We start from the raw sequence: 12,668 nt of genomic DNA, 5'->3' as shown, positions 1-12,668 counted from the left end.
TGCCCCTCCCCCAATCTCTCTCTCTCAAAAAGAAATAAGCTTTAAAAAAATTTAATGAGCACTCTCTCTGTGTCAGACACTTTGCTGGATTCTGGAGCCCTGATAGTGAATGAGGCATGGTCTCTGCCCTCAGACTGCACAGTGGAAGAAGCTTGAGGACATGGAAACTGCTTATGCACAGACAGTGTTGAGGCCACAGTTGACCTGCCCGAGCTAGTGCTTCTTGTAATATGGTCATCTGGGAACTGCTTAGAAATTCACAGCCTGTGGTGTCCATTCCAATTGAATGGGGACCCCCAACTGTGGGATGACAATTGGATGGAAGTCGATGGCGGGTCCTGAAAGAATTCACCCAAATCAGAACAAAGGAGATAGAAGTTTCTTGAGTCCACCACAAGTGGAGCAGCGGGCAGGACAGCGAGGGAGAGGCTGTCTGCAATGTGCTAGTGGGTGGGGGCTGTATGTAAAGGAGGAAAGTGAGGGGGTATGGCAACGTATGGGATTTCCCCTTTTTTGATAACTGTGTCTGGTTGTAAGTAGCCCCTTGGTCAGTTAGGGTCTATGGGTATTTTGAGGTGGGTCACCTGATGGGCCTGTCTGTGTTCAGCCAGGGGTTCTCTATGGGCCCCTGCCTACATTCCATCCCTCAAGTCTGTTTGCCTAAAAGCAGCCTGTACACGACCTTGAGCCCTTCTTCCAGATCCACTGAATCAGAATTTGGGACGTGGGGCCCAGCAATCTGGGTGTTAGCAGGCCCTGCAGGAGACAACAGAGCTCATTTCTGTTTGGGATTCTCTGGCCTAAGCTCAGCATTGAATCATTAGCCATTCCCAGACTTCCTGTCCAAAATTCCCCTTCTCAGGGAACTCCTGACAGAAATGGAAAACACCAACCCAGAGTGACACTACCCAAAACAAAAGTAGAATGCTGTTTTATCATGTAATGGCAACCCCAGACCCTTCCCGCTAGAATCATGGAGATGGACAGCTTCATGAAGATTGTTGTGGTGTGGACTAGACGGGTCAGAACCATTTCAGTGTCATCATAGAAGGAATCAACGAGGGTAATGTCATTCTCATCTCCATTCTGCTCCCTGCCACTTAGCGGTGGAGACGAATTTTTTTTTTTAATTTAAATTTCATTAAAAAGATATTTTTAAAGACCAACCATATCAGCTCGGCTGCACAAACCAACCAACCAACCAACCAACCAACCAACCAGGACCTTCAGAGTTATTTCAGCGCATGGGAATAGAAACAGGATAAACTGAAACCGTAAAACAAGCAACTTAAATGCTTCGGAAAATAAAGGAAGGGGGAGTGAGATCATAATCTGAGCATGTGTGTTTTGCAATTCGGTGGTTTTTCTAAACAAATTCAGGCAGATTGCTTTCTTTCTGGAGTTCCAGCAAAATGGATCTTGCCACCAGTGGACGGTTCAGAGATCCTGGCTGAGGCTTTTTGGCTTATTGCCATGTGTCATTAGTGACCTAGTTTCAATGCGGTGAGACCAGCCATGTCTGCAGGCCCCTGAATCAGCAGTTTCTCCTCCACTCACTAGCTCCAAGCTGGCAAAGCTGATACTACTTTTCACAGAATGTGCCCTCCCCTTGCCCCTGCACTCCCCCTACGAGCAGGGAAAGCACCATTTTTTCATAAAGATGTCGGCTTTGACCGGAGGCTGCCCTGAGAGCCCAGCTGTCATGACTCCTTCAAGTAAGCTGCTAAACTCGGAATTATCTTGGCCTAATAATTAATCAGGACTAAAAATAGCCCCAAACTGCCCGAGCTTTGCTTAAATCCCACCCAGGTGGGAGAGGTGGTTTTAAAAAAGGGCTCATTGCAAAACCATACTTTGTGAGGCTTTGCACAAAAATATGAAAATAATTAACCAACATGCCAGCGTGGGAGACAATTCACATTTAATCTGACCCTTTAAAAAAAAAAAAATAATGCAACCTTTTCCATTGCCCACTGACTTGAGATTATCAGCTCGTGGTGGATATTAAAAGCAGCTAGGAATTGTACTCAGAATATTCTAAGAATACCCTCAAACACAAATTCAGGGAAAGAAAATAACTATTGGTTTAGAGCTACAAAATATAGCCTGTTGTCAGGCAGATTAGAGGATGAGTAGAGTTCCACCAGAGGGCGTCCTTGCCACCCTTCCGTCAAACCCAGTGCTCGGCATTTCCCAGATGGTTGGCAGGTCTTTGCCCTCTACAGTGTGCGCTCATAAGAGCAAAGGCTCTGTGTCCTGAAGAATGCTGCTTCTGTGACAGCTTTCTGGCTGCGACCGGCAGGCAAATGCTATCTCTGTGACATCACAGAAGCAGTTTCAAATGAGGGGAAAGCAAGCAAAACTTTAAAAGGGAAAAAAACGAATACATCTAGGTTGACTTCTCTCCATCGTGATCTATGTGTGTTCACTTTCTTGACACTCTAATGGTAAGAGCATGATAAAACGGAAGTAGATTTATCACAGTTATCTGTGTCCAGCCCAAAGTCAGGAAGCGCCATGGCACCAATCAAGCAGTGACAATTGGCAGGGCCAGGTGTACTTCAGCACACCCTTCACCCTCACCATCATTTCCCTCCTCCCCCTAGACACACCTCTGCCTCACACTAAGCTGTGCCCCTAGGGCCGTTGCTTCCTGATCTAAATCCCATGGCCTCTATCCTACTCCCTCATCCCCAGTTCTAAACTCACCTCCTCAAAGACAGTCAGGGAGGACTAACTGATGAATGAAATAATAGATGTGCCCCATCTAGCCACAAGTGAAGACCATCTAGCTTTGGTCTCTCCTGACCAAGGGAGTGACGTAACATACTAGGCAGCCAGCAGAGCTTTGCGAAAAGACCTTTACTCCCACCCCCACCTACACCCCCCACTCCCCCACATATCTGAATTCAGAAACCAAGATTCTACCGTGGACCAGCAGCAGAAATTAGAGGCGTCACTCATCCCCTCTGAGTTCAGCCTTCTTCTTTGAAAAACAATGATAATAAAAATATCTGTTCTACTGTATAGGTTATTCTGGGGCTAACGTAAGATACTGTACGTGAAATTTTTTGTGAGTTATAAGGAGCTATGTAAACATACTGAGCACCTAACCCTGGAGCTGTTCAAACATTAATTGATTCGCAGGAGTAAATATGAGAGGAGGGAAAAGTTAAATTAGGTTGTATTATTATTTTCACATTTCAGCAAAGAAAGGATCACTGAGTTTCTTCTTGAGAATCTATACTATGAATCTCTCTTGTCATAGATGAATCAGTGTTACAGACTGAATGTTTGAGTCCCCCTAGAATTCCCATGTTGAAACCATAACCCACAATGTGGTGATATTAGGAGGTGAGGGTCTTTGGGAAGTAATCAGATGAGGTCATAAGAACAGAAACCTCATGAATGGGATTAGTGCCCTTATAAGAGTCATGAGAGTTATTGCCCTCTGCTTTCCACCATGTGAGCACACAATGAGAAGTTGGTAGCCTGCAACCCCCCGCCCCCAAAAAATGGTTGTCACCAGAACTCAACCATGCTGTTACTCTGATCTTGAACTATGAGAAATAAATTTGTTTATAAGCCACCAGAGTGTGGTATTTGTTATAGGCAGCCAAAATGGGCTAAAACATCCAGGTTGCCTTGACTCAGAGAAATGTTCCTAAAGATAAGTATCTAGAGATGCTTTGCAAAGATTTTTCTGTGAGAAATGTCTATTATAGACTTGTGTAAAATTGGAAACTCCATCCCACAATGGAGTGGTTTCATTAAATCTCTCTACATAATGAATTATTATGCATCCATTAAAATGACATAGAGCAACATGTAATAATATTAAAAAGAGTCCATAATAAGGAATTAACAGAGAAAAAATAATCAAACAACATGTATATAGTAGACATTTAAAACGTGTGCACATACTCAGGTCGAATGCATACTGAAGAGTCCAGAAAAATACATGTCAACAAGCATGTTTGTTATAATCTAAGAAGGTTGGAATTAAGAATTTTCTTTAATTTTTATACTTTTGGCTTTTATTTTTTACTGTTCTATAAAGAACATATATTATTGGGGTATTACAGGAAAAAACCCTATTAATAGTTGTATTAATATAACTATATTAATTATATTATTAATTATAATTATATAAATATTATAATTGTATTATTGATTGTGTTAATTACATTAATATAACTATTATATAATATATAACTATATTAATAATAATATAATTATATAATATAATACCCCCTACTAAGAGTTATATATAAAATAAATAATTCTGGCCTCTGGAGAAGATCAATGGGAGACTTTTGAGGCCAGGGGTTCTTTGAGGACACCCTGCACTTCTATGGAAGGAGAGGCACCCCGGCCAGAGCTCTACCCCACTGGATCCCTTATCTAGGATGACTCAGGCCCTCATCTGAGATTTCTGTTCAATCAGCACTATTGTGCTCACTTATCAGAGGAGGCCTAAATTAGAGATAAAGAGAGAGTTGCCCCTAGAGTGTGGGTGGAGGAAGAAATAACATCAAAACCTAATAAAAATATTTAGTCTCAAGCCGATGAGTGACCAATGGGTGACTGAGCAACGTAATGATTCTGTAAAAGGAAGAAGGTCACTAGAATACAGCAAAGGTGTAAACTCCTCATTCATTGCCTTTGACATGGGCTGGGTAAGAATCATAAAGAATAAGAGAAGAACTGTGACAGTTGTCACAGAAATACTATTCATCTTGAAAAAGCTCTCCCTCTCTCCTCAGAAGTATCTAATAGACTTTATTAATGCATTTTCCCTACTTAGTATCGTCAGTCAATGTGTAATAAGAGTCCTGAAGGTCACAGCTTATATTATTAAAATTCTAGTAAGTATACCAGGTCCTGGGCTTGGAAATGCATGCAAATCTCCTCATTTTAATAGTTGATTTATTATTGTTAGTTCTACCCTATATCATCTGGTTAGAGCTCAGATCTAATGAAGCCTCAGGAGCTTATTTTATTCCCATACAGGCTTGTTAGCTTCAGAGAGAGAATTTTCCCCATAGCCATAAAACCTAAGCCCTTAACCTAGATATGTCAGAAGGAGCATGAGGCATCATAACTCCTGGGAAAACAACCCTAAATCCTTGTCCCACTGAGACAGTATCCCTGTGTTCCCATAAACAGGAAGTCATTGGTCATTTGTTGTGGGGTGGCCAGAGGAGGCTAGGAGGGAAGCTTGGTTTGGCAAAAATGAGGCAGACGGAACAGGAAAGGTGAAAAGATGATGTCTTCAAACTACCTAGAGAGTCAACCAAATGAGCAGTAATGATTTGTGGCCTGTGGGTCTGCAGAGTCAGGAAAAAAGAAGGAAAGGCAATGGAAGCACCTAGAAGAGGAGACTGGCAGAAGCACAGAGAGGCTTTTCTGCCCCTCTTCAAAATAGTAGCATCCCTCCTTTCCCTCCTCTGTGTTCCCCACACATCCTGTTTTACTTCTATTAAAGCACTTGTCACCCCATGTAACTCTTGCCTATTGGTCTGTGCCTCTTAGTAAATTTCAAGCTTCCTCTGAGTAAGAGCCATATTTACTCATCTGTAATGGTGGGTAGGTTGGTATTGTCTGAGCCTTCCACACTGCAGGTTCATACTAAATGCTTGATAAATATGAATCAGTGAATGATGTATGCAGAAATTAGTCCTAAAGTAGGAATGAACAACACATCCTAACAAAGACGTACACAGCACAGAACTTGGAGATCAAAGTCAGCCCCTTGGGTGGACTTCAGGGACAGGTTTTAACAAGGAGGCAGAGAGAACTCTGTCATTACTTGTTGATGAGATGAATGAGCCTCTGGAATTGAATTGGCCTAGAAATCTCGTGCACTTGCAACACCCACTTTGTGTGATGTGAGTTGTAGAATATTTTCTTTGGTTCCTTATGCCTTTTTTTTTTTAAATGTTTATATATTTATTTTGAGGGAGAGAGAGAGAGAGCAGAGGAGGGGCAGAGGGAGAAGGAGACAGAGAATCCCAAGCAAGCTCCATGCTATGCTGTCAGCACAGAGCCCAACACAGGGCTTGATTCCACGAACCATGAGATCATGACCTGAGCTGAAATCAAAGAGTTGCTCAACTGACTGAGCCACCCGGGTGTCCTGGTTCCTTATATCTTTTAATTTAACTCTGTGGGAAAAATTGGTTGCTATGTATTTTAAATACTCCCAGGACTGATGGGCACATAAACAGAAAAAGGATGGAGAGAGAGAGGCCACGTCACCAGGCAATTTCTTTGAGGCATCTTGGGGCACTTGTATAAGAACGCTCTCATGGGGCATTACATGGCAAGTAAGATAGTTCTTAACGTCTAGCAAATAATTTTCCTATCTGAGGGCTGCTTCTCTTTCTCCTACATCACTGACTTATAAAGGGAGTTTTTTCACTCCCAATTCTTCTTGATAAAGCCCATCAATACAAACAAGGATGCTGGTGTCTGTTCACAGGTGTCCTTTCTTAAATGGGCATTCTTAAATCCCATTAAAAGTTCCCAGACTGAGGTCTATGTCTGAAGATTAAAGGTCACAACGTCTAGTAGAGGAGGAGGTGGGGGAAGAGTTAGGAAAAACTGTATACCAACTTTGGCTTCAGTAAGCATTGTAGACAGAGATCTCTGCAAAGGTTCAGGGAGCTTAGCTAGAAATAGGGGTAATTGAGGAAAGGCAGTAACTTGAAGCCCATTAGACCATCTGTGTTACTCTCTTTGTTAGAAAACGCCTGGCAAAGGGGGAGAAAATCAGCAGCGAAGTAGATAGCCCATTTTCTTAAACCTACGGGTTTAAGTGACATGGCTTAGGGAGCAGAAAACATCTGGGAGTCTGTACGCCCAGCTGTTTTCAATGTCAGTGAAACAGCACTAATTTCTCAGCACATGAGCTGGGCCTTTTCTGCCCTCACACTTGAGTTCCCCTAACAGAGACTGCTCTGTCCCAGATCCCCCTGTCCTCAGGTCTCAGCTCAAATACACTTCTTCGGAGAGGCCTTCCTAGGTATGCCCCTCCTTGGTCATTCTCTAGCACGTCACTCTTTCTCCTTCGTTCACTGTCTGAAGCTGTTTTGTACACATGCTTGTTTGTTTTATTGACTGTGTCCTCCCACTTCATAAAAGAAGGGGCCATGTCTCTTGTATTCACTACTTTATTACAAGCACTTAGAACAGCATCTGGCACATAGTAGGCCCTCAATTTACAAGTAAACGAGTGAGTGAGTGAAGGGATGACTGAATGAATGGAATAGCCTGAATATGAGGTTCAAAATAGCAATGAGAAAGTACTTTCCATTACCAGTAGGGTAGGTCTCTTCCCTTGAAGAGGAAATAGGCATTTCCTAACGGTAAGGAACCAAGTGGATATTTACATCAAAGGGAAAGCCCTTTATTTCCACATTGAAGCGCTAATATTTCCTCCCCAGAGGAAATATTTCCACACCAGAAGGCAGCTGTGAAGCTGGGATGGGAAGGGAGCGGGCTGGGGGCCAGGCAGTACGGAGTTACAAACTCGCCGAGTTATCACTGTGATGTAGAACAGAGTGTTTACATACAGCCCCAAGACACAGAGGCTGGCTTTGTCTTACCATTTGGGCGCAGTGAGAAAATACAACTAATCAAAACTCTCTGGGAGCTTGTGTCGTTCCTTTGAACAACTGCTGTCCACGGGAAGGTGCTCAGGAAAGGGACACGAGCAAGCCCAGACAGCCCTCGTTCGGTTGTTTTCCATCTATCCGTGCAGCTCAGAAGACGAAGGAGAAATGGGTCTTTCCACGGTGGCCCTCACTCACGGTGCACACCCTCGGGCCAGTTCTTCCTGGAGCAGTGGTGGCCTGCCCCCTCTGTCCAGAGGTGTCCCTGCTCTAGCCTCCTTCTCTCTGAGTACCTTTATTTGGTAGAATGAGGGAAGATATTCACCATGACTACTTAACAGTATGGAGTTAACGCCTTATTTGTCAATCACTTCACTTACAGAAGATGCAGTGTTCTAACAAGAGGGGTGGGGGAAAGGCATGCTGGGAACTGTAACCCTCCCATGAGGTTGTTCGGTGCCTGATGCAGTTGATAGCTCCCTCATACAGATCGTCTTGTTTTCATTGGAATCCTCATCACTGCCCTTCATGTAAAAAGGAGCAGGTATTTTTCCACCATCATTTTATAGAGGAAAAAAATCTGAGGTCAAAAGAGGTGAACGAGTTGCTCTAGGTCCCGGAGGTGGGAGGACCCAGGTGTCCTCATCTCCAGATGCAGCATCAAAAGGCAAATTTCTAGGGAACAAACAAAGACTGACAGTCTCTTTTGTCACAACCAAATTATCTCTACGTAAAGCGTATTTTTATTTACGTTTGTTTATTTTGAGGAGGAGCATGAGTGAGCCAGGGAAGGGCAGAGAGAGAGGGAGAGAGAATCCCAAGCAGGCTCCTTGCTGTCAGCACCCAGGCCAATGTGGGGCTCAACATCGTGAACCATGAGACCATGACCTGAGCTGAAATCAAGAGACGGTCACTTAACTGCCTGAGCTGCCCAGGCGCCCCATTATCTCTACATAAAGTTGTATGCAGATACAAGAAGAACCTGTCTTATAATTTTGTTGTGTCTGATCAGGATCCATGGCTAGACAGGCTTAGTGTGGTGCCTGGCACATGAAGCAATTATTGAATGGTGAAAAGAAAGAAGGAGGGAAAGGGAAGAAGAAAGTTCTTCTGTTGTAGGGAATGACATTGGCCACACAGTACACCCAAACCCTCCTTATGAGAATGATGTTATGGCAGAAACCCACTGCAGTTGACTCACACTCAGTAAATAGGAACTGACTAAGCAGAATTCTGGAACTGACAGAGACCTTAGAGGTCATACTAAGCCATGCAGTTTTGTTCGCTAAGTTACTTACGCCCCTCTGCGGGCACTTGTTTGCCCCTGACTATCAGCTGATCTCAACTCACATTCCACACACCAATATTTAAAGCAAATACTTCCTGGACTAAAAATAAAGTACACATAAAAGTCTGTTTAAATGAATCATTCTTCTTTTGGAAGCTAAAAAGGAGAGGGAGACGAGCAGCTGATATGCTCTGGGACTACTGGCAATGTGAACAGTCTCTCTTTGATCCTCTGAGAATTTCCAAGTTGAAAACACCACGTGGAGATGACTCCTTCCCTCGGGATATGGGCTGCGTCTGACCTTCCCCTATGAGTGTTAGTTTTGACTCTCTCTCCCTCTCTCTCTCTCACCCTCTCTCTCTCTCACCCTCTCTCTCCTCCCCTTCCCTCCCCCATCACTCCTTCTCCTTCCCCTTCCTCTCTCCCTTGCCTGCCTGTAAATGACTTACTCAGTAAATTGTGGCTGAGGAGATGAGAGGGGCTGCAATGTGTCCTAGCCTGGAGCCAAACAAGGAACCTTATTTAAAATAAGGTCAGGGGCGCCTGAGTGGCTCAGTGGGTTAAACATCCAACTTCAGCTCAGGTCATGATCTCACAATTCATGGGTTCGAGCCCTGCGTCAGGCTCTGTGCTGGCAGCTCAGAGCCAGGAGCCTGCCTCGGATTCTGTGTCTCCGTCTCTCTCTGCCCCTCCCCTGCTTGAGCTCTCTCTCTAAAAAAAATAAACATTTTAAAAAATAAAAAATAAAAAAATAAAATAAAATAAAATAATGTTAGAAGTTGGCCATTAAGCCTGTGGAATGGCCTTCCTTTTCCTCTCACCTCCCATCACATGTTCGCTCATTCATTTGTCCTACAAACATTCATTCATTGTCCACATATAGGTACAGATACGAATAAGAAATCATCTCTACTGCCAAGGAGCGCTAGTCAAGTAAGGAGGAGCAGGTATGGGGGGAAGGTGCAGGAACGAGGCTGAAGAGTGGTAGAGAGAACACACAAAGGGCCTCGTGTGCTATTCTAAGGAATTTGCACTTGATCCCACAGGTCAGTATTTCCTGAACATGGTGTGGGAAATTGTGTTGATCAATATTCTAAAAAAGAGGGGCGCCTGGGTGGCTCAGTCGGTTAAGCGGCGGACTCTTGGTTTCAGTTCAGGTCGCAATCTCATGGTCCATGGGTTCGAGCCCCACATCTGGCTCTGGGCTGACAGTGCAGAGCCTGCTCGGGATTCTCTCTATCCCTCTCTCCCTGCCCTTCCCCCTCTCACCCTCTCTGTCTCTCTCTCAAAATAAACTTAAAAAAATATTCTAAAAGAGAACGTATCACCTATTCTTATGTATCCACAACTTATTTTTATTACAACATCATCCAGATGTACACAAACACAAACCAGGTATAATTTCCCAATGTTTATAACCATGATACAATAATAAAACCAAAACAAATTTATAAAATAAAACCCAATCTAATTCAAATGAACAAAACCCACGCGAGGCAACGGATGTTATTATTTAACTGGAAGCAAATGACTACTGGCATGTGAACACGGCACTCACTACAAGCATGTGTGTTATTTTTAACTCAGCATGCCTACATGACCATGCACTAACTCTTCCAATCCTTCTTTCTAGTCAAACTAGCATGAAACTGTCATCAAAAAGACTGTGGTGATGTCACGTGGCCACCACATCCCTTGCCTGTGTGTCAACTGCACTTCCTTTCTCGGTAGCCTGGGACAATAAAAATAGGGCAACTTGGCTCCTTGATTACAAGTGGTCATTAAATGTCCTAGAAGATGCCTCTATTTACATTTTAAACTGTCCTTAAAATTAAAAAAAAAAAAAGATTTTTAAAAATGTCTGAGAGAACCCAACAGCCCCAAGAGCACTTTACTAAAGACCATAGCCTGAAGTTTGAGGAAATATTACATAAGTGCTTGGGGCCCATCGCTGACAGACTTTGAACAAGAAAGTGATGTGATCAGATTTCCATCTTAGGGCAATTATGCCAGGGGCAGCAATGATGGCACATTAGAGGAGAGAGATACCAGGAGAGAGGAGGTCACTTGGGAGACAACTATGATCATGTAGGCAAATGATGATGAGTGACCTTGCAAGCATAAGATGAGTGATGAGGTATAAGAGAATAGACTGGAAATGTCTGCAAAAGGCAGAATTCATAGAACTCAAAGACTCATTACTTGTGACGGCTGAAAAAAAAAGGCATTTCTAGCTTAGGCAACACTGTTAAACCTGGGGGAGGATGTAAAGGTGAGTTTAGTTTCAGACAGGGCTCCTTTGGAGAGGCTGTGAACTATTGGCTTGGACACAGGCAAATACAGCAGGCTCGAACTGAAGAGAAAAAGCTTCTGGGTGAAGCTGGCATGCCAGGATGGCCAAGTGGTCACCAGCCTACCAACTGTAACCTCTACATCCAAGATTATCTCAGTGCCCACTCCCCCAATTCCCAAACACAATGTTTGTCCTGCCTCCTAGTTGCCACCCAAAGTTCCAACCCCATGTGATCACGGCTGCAATAATCTAATACTCTGATACTATTTAAAGTACAAAATCTGAAAAGACTGACACTTAGTCTGACACTTAATCTGACATTTAGTGTGTGATTGATGGTCTGAATCCTGAAGTGCTACGGTGGACAGAACATGAAATTTGCAATCATTCAGACCATGGTTCCAATTCCTACTCCACCACGTAACTAGTTATGAAAGCTCAGCAAGTCACTTACTTCTTGCCTTCCTTTTTGCAAATTGGGGTTATAAAATTTTATATCAAAAGCTCATTAGGAGCATTAAGTAAAATAATGCTTATGGTATCTCGCACAGTGCCTTCAACATCTTGGTCAATGAAATCTTTCCCATTCTCCTTATATAATAACTAAGATCGTGGACAAAACCAGACTCTGTGGGTCCAAACCATGCTCTACAACATTCTACTGACATGACCTTGGGTAAGTAAACTAACTTCTCTGTAACACAGAGGGATAGTTATATTCTCTAGTGCAGAGAGTTGCTAGAGTAACTCATTAACTCAACATTCACAAAACTCTGGGCACCATGTGTCTTGCACATAGTATGCACTAAGCCTAAGCTATTATCAACATAATCACCCCTTCCTCTCTTCTAATCATTAAGTTTGAGATTCTTTCTTGGTCATCATTTTGATGGAAGAGGATGAACATTCAACATGGCGCTGGGTACCTAAGCCACTCGGTGTGAGGCCCCACACAGAGAGGAAGAAGAGGAAGGTTGATAGCCCTAAAGACATTCTTTGCCTATTTCTCGATACAGGCTGGGCTCTGCAGTGCAGCAAGGAGGGAGACATAGAGTGACTGAAGTCCAAGGTCCAGTGGTGAAATGAAAAGACCGTCAGCAGATATTTGACCCAAGAAGGAGGCATCCGGATGGAAGTACTGTGAGTTCTTATGAGGTATGACAACACTCATTGTTTTCAGCGAACTTTATTTTTCACTTAATGGTAGTTAAATGCCACAATTATGCAGGATTTTGTCCCAAACTAGGAAAAGAAGCAAAACACGCGCGCGCGCACGCGCGCGCGCGCGCGCGCACACACACACACACACACACACACACACACACACCCCCTTCAAAACCAACTTGCAGGGGGGTGGGAGGGAGGAGAGGGTGGGTGATGGGTATTGAGGAGGGCACCTTTTGGGATGAGCACTGGGTGTTGTATGGAAACCAATTTGACAATAAATTTCATATAAATAAATAAATAAATA

General features: G+C 43.5%; 1 long non-coding RNA gene across 1 annotated transcript in view; it reads left to right on the top strand.

Moving 5' to 3' along the window:
- The window catches only part of LOC122473957, a 40,765-nt gene extending 28,413 nt beyond the window's left edge, over positions 1-12,352 (top strand). Inside the window, exon 3 of the long non-coding RNA XR_006294746.1 lies at positions 12,214-12,352. This is a non-coding gene — a long non-coding RNA (uncharacterized LOC122473957). The remainder of the gene's footprint in view (positions 1-12,213) is intronic.
- The last annotated feature ends 316 nt before the right edge of the window (positions 12,353-12,668 follow it).

The sequence above is a fragment of the Prionailurus bengalensis genome, chromosome B4 (genome assembly GCF_016509475.1).
Source record: "Prionailurus bengalensis isolate Pbe53 chromosome B4, Fcat_Pben_1.1_paternal_pri, whole genome shotgun sequence".
Classification (NCBI taxonomy): Eukaryota; Metazoa; Chordata; class Mammalia; order Carnivora; family Felidae; genus Prionailurus; species Prionailurus bengalensis.
This window is presented reverse-complemented; position numbering and strand designations above follow the sequence as displayed.